The sequence below is a fragment of the Carettochelys insculpta genome, unplaced genomic scaffold (assembly GCF_033958435.1).
Source record: "Carettochelys insculpta isolate YL-2023 unplaced genomic scaffold, ASM3395843v1 scaffold_0038, whole genome shotgun sequence".
In the NCBI taxonomy this organism is placed as follows: domain Eukaryota; kingdom Metazoa; phylum Chordata; order Testudines; family Carettochelyidae; genus Carettochelys; species Carettochelys insculpta.
The window spans coordinates 195001-202500 of record NW_027439075.1 but is presented as its reverse complement, the minus strand read 5'-3'; the positions used below and the strand labels follow the sequence as shown (position 1 = coordinate 202500).

The window sequence follows — 7500 nt, the reverse complement described above, 5'->3', positions numbered from 1 at the left end:
CAGGTCAACCTCAGCTGAAGCGGCCGGGGTTGACCTGCTGTCCCTGCCGGACTTGGAAAATTTTTCTCTCCAGCCTGGGACCGGGGTTGACCTGTTGTCCCTGCCGGACTTAGAAATTTTTTCTCTCCCCGCCTGGGACCGGGGTTGACCTGCTGTCCCTGCCGGACTTGGAGCCCGAGGAGGGAATCGGCCACCAGGTCAACCTCCGCTGAAAGCGGCCACGGTTTACCTGGTGCCCGGGGAGCGAATCGGACACCAGGTCAACCTCTGCTAAAGCGACCGAGGTTGACCTGGTGCCCGGGGAGCGAATCTGACACCAGGTCAACCTCTGCTAAAGCGCCAGAGGTTGACCTGGTGCCCGGGGAGCGAATCGGACACCAGGTCAACCTCTGCTAAAGCGGCCGGGGTTGACCTGCTGTCCCTGCCGGACTTAGAAAATTTTTCTCTCCAGCCTGGGACCGGGGTTGACCTGCTGTCCCTGCCGGACTTAGAAAATTTTTCTCTGCCGCCTGGGACCGGGGTTGACCTGTTCTCCCTGCCGGACTTAGAAAATTTTTCTCTCCAGCCTGGGACCGGGGTTGACCTGTTGTCCCTGCCGGACTTAGAAATTTTTTCTCTGCCGCCTGGGACCGGGGTTGACCTGTTGTCCCTGCCGGACTTAGAAATTTTTTCTCTCCCGCCCGGTACCGGGGTTGACCTGTTGTCCCTGCCGGACTTAGAAATTTTTTCTCTGCCGCCTGGGACCGGGGTTGACCTGTTGTCCCTGCCGGACTTAGAAAATTTTTCTCTCCCGCCTGGGACCGGGGTTGACCTGTTGTCCCTGCCGGACTTAGAAATTTTTTCTCTGCCGCCTGGGACCGGGGTTGACCTGTTGTCCCTGCCGGACTTAGAAATTTTTTCTCTCCAGCCTGGGACCGGGGTTGACCTGTTGTCCCTGCCGGACTTAGAAAATTTTTCTCTCCAGCCCGGGACCGGGGTTGACCTGTTGTCCCTGCCGGACTTAGAAATTTTTTCTCTCCCGCCTGGGACCGGGGTTGACCTGTTGTCCCTGCCGGACTTAGAAATTTTTTCTCTCCAGCCTGGGACCGGGGTTGACCTGTTGTCCCTGCCGGACTTAGAAATTTTTTCTCTGCCGCCTGGGACCGGGGTTGACCTGTTGTCCCTGCCGGACTTAGAAAATTTTTCTCTGCCGCCTGGGACCGGGGTTGACCTGTTGTCCCTGCCGGACTTAGAAAATTTTTCTCTCCCGCCTGGGACCGGGGTTGACCTGTTGTCCCTGCCGGACTTAGAAAATTTTTCTCTCCCGCCTGGGACCGGGGTTGACCTGTTGTCCCTGCCGGACTTAGAAATTTTTTCTCTGCCGCCTGGGACCGGGGTTGACCTGTTGTCCCTGCCGGACTTAGAAATTTTTTCTCTGCCGCCTGGGACCGGGGTTGACCTGTTGTCCCTGCCGGACTTAGAAATTTTTTCTCTGCCGCCTGGGACCGGGGTTGACCTGTTGTCCCTGCCGGACTTAGAAATTTTTTCTCTCCAGCCTGGGACCGGGGTTGACCTGTTGTCCCTGCCGGACTTAGAAATTTTTTCTCTCCCGCCCGGTACCGGGGTTGACCTGTTGTCCCTGCCGGACTTAGAAATTTTTTCTCTGCCGCCTGGGACCGGGGTTGACCTGTTGTCCCTGCCGGACTTAGAAAATTTTTCTCTCCCGCCTGGGACCGGGGTTGACCTGTTGTCCCTGCCGGACTTAGAAATTTTTTCTCTGCCGCCTGGGACCGGGGTTGACCTGTTGTCCCTGCCGGACTTAGAAAATTTTTCTCTCCCGCCTGGGACCGGGGTTGACCTGTTGTCCCTGCCGGACTTAGAAATTTTTTCTCTGCCGCCTGGGACCGGGGTTGACCTGTTGTCCCTGCCGGACTTAGAAATTTTTTCTCTCCAGCCTGGGACCGGGGTTGACCTGTTGTCCCTGCCGGACTTAGAAATTTTTTCTCTCCCGCCCGGTACCGTGGTTGACCTGTTGTCCCTGCCGGACTTAGAAATTTTTTCTCTGCCGCCTGGGACCGGGGTTGACCTGTTGTCCCTGCCGGACTTAGAAAATTTTTCTCTCCCGCTCGGAACCGGGGTTGACCTGTTGTCCCTGCCGGACTTAGAAAATTTTTCTCTCCCGCCTGGGACCGGGGTTGACCTGTTGTCCCTGCCGGACTTGGAGCCCGAGGAGGGGATCGGCCACCAGGTAAACCTCCGCTGAAAGCGGCCACGGTTTACCTGGTGCCCGGGGAGCGAATCGGACACCAGGTCAACCTCAGCTGAAGCGGCCGGGGTTGACCTGCTGTCCCTGCCGGACTTGGAAAATTTTTCTCTCCAGCCTGGGACCGGGGTTGACCTGTTGTCCCTGCCGGACTTAGAAATTTTTTCTCTCCCCGCCTGGGACCGGGGTTGACCTGTTGTCCCTGCCGGACTTAGAAATTTTTTCTCTCCCCGCCTGGGACCGGGGTTGACCTGTTGTCCCTGCCGGACTTGGAGCCCCAGGAGGGGATCGGCCACCAGGTCAACCTCCGCTGAAAGCGGCCACGGTTTACCTGGTGCCCGGGGAGCGAATCGGACACCAGGTCAACCTCTGCTAAAGCGACCGAGGTTGACCTGGTGCCCGGGGAGCGAATCTGACACCAGGTCAACCTCTGCTAAAGCGCCAGAGGTTGACCTGGTGCCCGGGGAGCGAATCGGACACCAGGTCAACCTCTGCTAAAGCGGCCGGGGTTGACCTGCTGTCCCTGCCGGACTTAGAAAATTTTTCTCTCCAGCCTGGGACCGGGGTTGACCTGTTGTCCCTGCCGGACTTAGAAATTTTTTCTCTCCCGCCTGGGACCGGGGTTGACCTGTTGTCCCTGCCGGACTTAGAAAATTTTTCTCTGCCGCCTGGGACCGGGGTTGACCTGTTGTCCCTGCCGGACTTAGAAAATTTTTCTCTCCCGCTCGGAACCGGGGTTGACCTGTTGTCCCTGCCGGACTTAGAAAATTTTTCTCTCCCGCCTGGGACCGGGGTTGACCTGTTGTCCCTGCCGGACTTGGAGCCCCAGGAGGGGATCGGCCACCAGGTCAACCTCCGCTGAAAGCGGCCACGGTTTACCTGGTGCCCGGGGAGCGAATCGGACACCAGGTCAACCTCAGCTGAAGCGGCCGGGGTTGACCTGCTGTCCCTGCCGGACTTGGAGCCCGAGGAGGGGATCGGCCACCAGGTCAACCTCCGCTGAAAGCGGCCACGGTTTACCTGGTGCCCGGGGAGCGAATCGGACACCAGGTCAACCTCTGCTAAAGCGGCCGGGGTTGACCTGCTGTCCGTGCCGGACTTGGAGCCCGAGGAGGGGATCGGCCACCAGGTCAACCTCCGCTGAAAGCGGCCACGGTTTACCTGGTGCCCGGGGACCGAATCGGACACCAGGTCAACCTCCGCTGAAGCGGCCGGGGTTGACCTGCTGTCCCTGCCGGACTTTGAAAATTTTTCTCTCCCCGCCCGGAACCGGGGTTGACCTGTTGTCCCTGCCGGACTTGGAAAATTTTTCTCTCCCGCTCGGAACCGGGGTTGACCTGTTGTCCCTGAAGGACTTAGAAATTTTTTCTCTCCCCGCCTGGGACCGGGGTTGACCTGCTGTCCCTGCCGGACTTGGAGCCCCAGGAGGGGATCGGCCACCAGGTCAACCTCCGCTGAAAGCGGCCACGGTTTACCTGGTGCCCGGGGACCGAATCGGACACCAGGTCAACCTCTGCTAAAGCGCCCGAGGTTGACCTGGTGCCCGGGGAGCGAATCGGACACCAGGTCAACCTCTGCTACGGCGGCCGGGGTTGACCTGCTGTCCCTGCCGGACTTAGAAAATTTTTCTCTCCCCGCCCGGAACCGGGGTTGACCTGTTGTCCCTGCCGGACTTGGAGCCCGAGGAGGGGATCGGCCACCAGGTCAACCTCCGCTGAAAGCGGCCACGGTTTACCTGGTGCCCGGGGAGCGAATCGGACACCAGGTCAACCTCTGCTAAAGCGGCCGGGGTTGACCTGCTGTCCCTGCCGGACTTGGAGCCCGAGGAGGGGATCGGCCACCAGGTCAACCTCCGCTGAAAGCGGCCACGGTTTACCTGGTGCCCGGGGAGCGAATCGGACACCAGGTCAACCTCTGCTAAAGCGGCCGGGGTTCACCTGCTGTCCCTGCCGGACTTGGAGCCCGAGGAGGGGATCGGCCACCAGGTCAACCTCCGCTGAAAGCGGCCACGGTTTACCTGGTGCCCGGGGAGCGAATCGGACACCAGGTCAACCTCTGCTAAGGCGCCCGAGGTTGACCTGGTGCCCGGGGAGCGAATCGGACACCAGGTCAACCTCTGCTACGGCGGCCGGGGTTGACCTGCTGTCCCTGCCGGACTTAGAAAATTTTTCTCTCCCCGCCCGGAACCGGGGTTGACCTGTTGTCCCTGCCGGACTTGGAGCCCGAGGAGGGGATCGGCCACCAGGTCAACCTCCGCTGAAAGCGGCCACGGTTTACCTGGTGCCCGGGGAGCGAATCGGACACCAGGTCAACCTCTGCTAAAGCGGCCGGGGTTGACCTGCTGTCCCTGCCGGACTTGGAGCCCGAGGAGGGGATCGGCCACCAGGTCAACCTCCGCTGAAAGCGGCCACGGTTTACCTGGTGCCCGGGGAGCGAATCGGACACCAGGTCAACCTCTGCTAAAGCGGCCGGGGTTCACCTGCTGTCCCTGCCGGACTTGGAGCCCGAGGAGGGGATCGGCCACCAGGTCAACCTCCGCTGAAAGCGGCCACGGTTTACCTGGTGCCCGGGGAGCGAATCGGACACCAGGTCAACCTCTGCTAAAGCGGCCGGGGTTGACCTGCTGTCCCTGCCGGACTTGGAGCCCGAGGAGGGGATCGGCCACCAGGTCAACCTCCGCTGAAAGCGGCCACGGTTTACCTGGTGCCCGGGGAGCGAATCGGACACCAGGTCAACCTCTGCTAAAGCGGCCGGGGTTCACCTGCTGTCCCTGCCGGACTTGGAGCCCGAGGAGGGGATCGGCCACCAGGTCAACCTCCGCTGAAAGCGGCCACGGTTTACCTGGTGCCCGGGGAGCGAATCGGACACCAGGTCAACCTCTGCTAAGGCGCCCGAGGTTGACCTGGTGCCCGGGGAGCGAATCGGACACCAGGTCAACCTCCGCTAAAGCGCCCGAGGTTGACCTGGTGCCCGGGGAGCGAATCGGACACCAGGTCAACCTCTGCTACGGCGGCCGGGGTTGACCTGCTGTCCCTGCCGGACTTGGAAAATTTCTCTCCCCGCCTCGGACCGGGGTTGACCTGCTGTCCCTACCGGACTTAGAACATTTTTCTCTCCCCGCCCCGGCCCGGGGGTTAACCTCGGGGCGCACAGCTTCCCGGGTCTGACGTGCACGTCCTGTCACCTCCCGGGCCCGGCGTCCTCGTCCTCCCTTCCCCTTGGGCCGGCTCGGAGGAAGTTTTCCCTCGGCCCGGCCTCCGGGTTAATTGTTTGGGCCCGGCTGACTGAGGCCAGGCTGCTGACGCTAAAGCCCGGGGAGGCGGGGGCCTACGGCCATACCGGACCGAATGCCCCCGATCTCGTCCGATCTCGGAAGGTAAACCGTCCCGGGCCTGGCTAGTACCTGGATGGGTGACCGCCTGGGAATCCCAGGTGCCGTAGGCAGCTTTTGGCCCCAGCGGGGGTAGAGCGGGGCGTGTGTCTGCCGTGCGGGAGCAGGGAAGCCGTGAGGCCAAGGCGGCGCGACGGTCCTGGGGGGCGCTGAGGCCTTTCCCTCTGCCTGCCTGCGTGTCGGGGGCGGGGGGGCGGGCGAGGAAGCTAAGGCCCTCACCCGGTGCGGTGCGATGGCTTGGGTCGGGTCGGGGAGAGGGAAGAAAGCGTGTGTGGAGCGTTGGTGGGGCAGGTGTGTGTGTGGGAGTGCTGGGTTGGGCAGGCCGTTGAGGCGGTGGCGGTGGTGGTGTTTTTGGTGGGAGTGAGTTGGGGTCAGGTGGGTGTGGGGTCCCCCCCGGGGGGTGGATGGTCTGAGGGTTAAGGCTTGGAACGTGCGTCTTGGGGGACCGTGGGTGGAGGTTGTTGAGAGCGGGGAAGGCCCTGGGTCCCGGTTGTGGACTATTAAGCCCGGTGGAGGGGGACCGTGGGTGGAGGTTGTTGAGAGCGGGGAAGGCCCTGGGTCTCGGTTGTGGACTATTAAGCCCGGTGGAGGGGGACCGTGGGTGGAGGTTGTTGAGAGCGGGGAAGGCCCTGGGTCCCGGTTGTGGACTATTAAGCCCGGTGGAGGGGGACCGTGGGTGGAGGTTGTTGAGAGCGGGGAAGGCCCTGGGTCCCGGTTGTGGACTATTAAGCCCGGTGGAGGGGGACCGTGGGTGGAGGTTGTTGAGAGCGGGGAAGGCCCTGGGTCTCGGTTGTGGACTATTAAGCCCGGTGGAGGTGTTGCGTACGGTGGATGTAAGGGGGAGGGCGTATGAAGTGACCGAGGAGTGGGCAAGGAAACGGGGGGAAAAATTTGGAGGCGAAGGCGGCCGAAAAAGGGTGCGGTTGACCTGGTGCCCGGGGAGCGAATGGGCCACCAGGTCAACCCCCGCTGAAAGCAGCGGAGGTTGACCTGGTGCCCGGGGAGCGAATCGGCCACCAGGTCAACCCCCGCTGAAAGCAGCGGAGGTTGACCTGGTGCCCGGGGAGGGAATCGGCCACCAGGTCAACCCCCGCTGAAAGCACGGGAGGTTGACCTGGTGCCCGGGGAGGGAATCGGCCACCAGGTCAACCCCCGCTGAAAGCAGCGGAGGTTGACCTGGTGCCCGGGGAGGGAATCGGCCACCAGGTCAACCCCCGCTGAAAGCAGCGGAGGTTGACCTGGTGCCCGGGGAGCGAATGGGCCACCAGGTCAACCCCCGCTGAAAGCAGCGGAGGTTGACCTGGTGCCCGGGGAGCGAATCGGCCACCAGGTCAACCCCCGCTGAAAGCAGCGGAGGTTGACCTGGTGCCCGGGGAGCGAATCGGCCACCAGGTCAACCCCCGCTGAAAGCAGCGGAGGTTGACCTGGTGCCCGGGGAGGGAATCGGCCACCAGGTCAACCCCCGCTGAAAGCAGCGGAGGTTGACCTGGTGCCCGGGGAGCGAATCGGCCACCAGGTCAACCCCCGCTGAAAGCAGCGGAGGTTGACCTGGTGCCCGGGGAGCGAATCGGCCACCAGGTCAACCCCCGCTGAAAGCAGCGGAGGTTGACCTGGTGCCCGGGGACCGAATCGGCCACCAGGTCAACCCCCGCTGAAAGCAGCGGAGGTTGACCTGGTGCCCGGGGACCGAATCGGCCACCAGGTCAACCCCCGCTGAAAGAAGCGGAGGTTGACCTGGTGCCCGGGGAGGGAATCGGCCACCAGGTCAACCCCCGCTGAAAGCAGCTGAGGTTGACCTGGTGCCCGGGGAGGGAATCGGACACCAGGTCAACCCCCGCTTAAAGCAGCGGAGGTTGACCTGGTGCCC

General features: G+C 62.6%; 1 non-coding gene across 1 annotated transcript; it reads left to right on the top strand.

Moving 5' to 3' along the window:
• Nucleotides 1-5567: 5567 nt before the first annotated feature.
• On the top strand, nucleotides 5568-5686 carry LOC142006033 (5S ribosomal RNA). Its single transcript, XR_012643182.1, has one exon. It is a non-coding gene; the product is annotated as a 5S ribosomal RNA (ribosomal RNA).
• The last annotated feature ends 1814 nt before the right edge of the window (nucleotides 5687-7500 follow it).